The 1,025-nt window shown below is 44.5% G+C and overlaps 1 pseudogene; it reads left to right on the top strand.

Moving 5' to 3' along the window:
• Window positions 1-403: 403 nt before the first annotated feature.
• Window positions 404-521, top strand: LOC124556239 (annotated as a pseudogene).
• Window positions 522-1,025: the final 504 nt, after the last annotated feature.

Genomic DNA, 1,025 nt, shown 5'->3' with positions numbered 1-1,025 from the left:
ACACAAACTTGTTTGTCTCTCACAAGAAAACATTATCAACTTGACCTCATATTTTAAGGAGAAAAAAATCACACTTGCAAGATACTGGCCCCAGTAACCGACCATAATTCTGATAGTATCGATTTATGACCTTCTCAAAGTATAGCTTTTCAAGTTTAGCACACAGTGGATGTTTGCCACTCGCTCTGCCCAACTGCAGCTGTCTAATGCCCAAGCGTGAAGTACTATACAGTGGAGCTAATAAGTAGTTTGTGAGTTACTGTTCTCATTATTAACATGCGTGTTCAATGAGTCAAAGTGTAAGGACTCTAACCGATAGCTGGTGCCAGAGGTCACTTTGATCTGAACATTTCTGTTCCGATTCAAAAATGGAGTGTAAATCAATGAAACAGCTGAGTGTGGGGCCAACGGCCTTGCCGCAGAGGTAACACCGGTTCCCGCCAGATCACCGAAGTTAAGCGCTGTCGGTCTGGGCTAGAGCTTGGATGGGGGACCATCCGGTTTGTCCAGCGCTGTTGGCAAGCGGGGTGCTCTCAGCCCTTGTGAGGTAAACTGAGGAGCTACTTGACTGGGAAGTAGTGACTCCGGTCTCGTAAACTGACAAACGCCCGGGAGAATGGTGTGCTGAGCACATGCCACTCCATATCCGAATCCACTGACGCCTGTGGGCTGAGGATGACACGGCGGCCGGTCGGTACCGTTGGGCCTTCATGGCCTATTCTGGCGGAGTTTAGTTTTTACTAGTGTGTGACTGTTAAAGTGAATTACATTTGCAGGAAACGCGCTATTCTTCAACATGATTGGTATGATTAAATTGTAAATCTAAAATAGTTAACTGCATTTCACGATAATTTTTCAGCTCCATAGGTTTTTATTTATTTTCATTCTGAGGCGTGTCTATTGCCCCAAATATCAATACAAGAATTTTGCTCAAATGATATGAAGCACATACTGTATGATTGTGAGGCTGTCATATTATGTACAATTTTAGACTTAAAACCCGGTCGCCGGCTTGCCACTGAAGA

This window comes from Schistocerca americana, chromosome 1 (assembly GCF_021461395.2).
Source record: "Schistocerca americana isolate TAMUIC-IGC-003095 chromosome 1, iqSchAmer2.1, whole genome shotgun sequence".
In the NCBI taxonomy this organism is placed as follows: Eukaryota; Metazoa; Arthropoda; class Insecta; order Orthoptera; family Acrididae; genus Schistocerca; species Schistocerca americana.
This window is presented reverse-complemented; position numbering and strand designations above follow the sequence as displayed.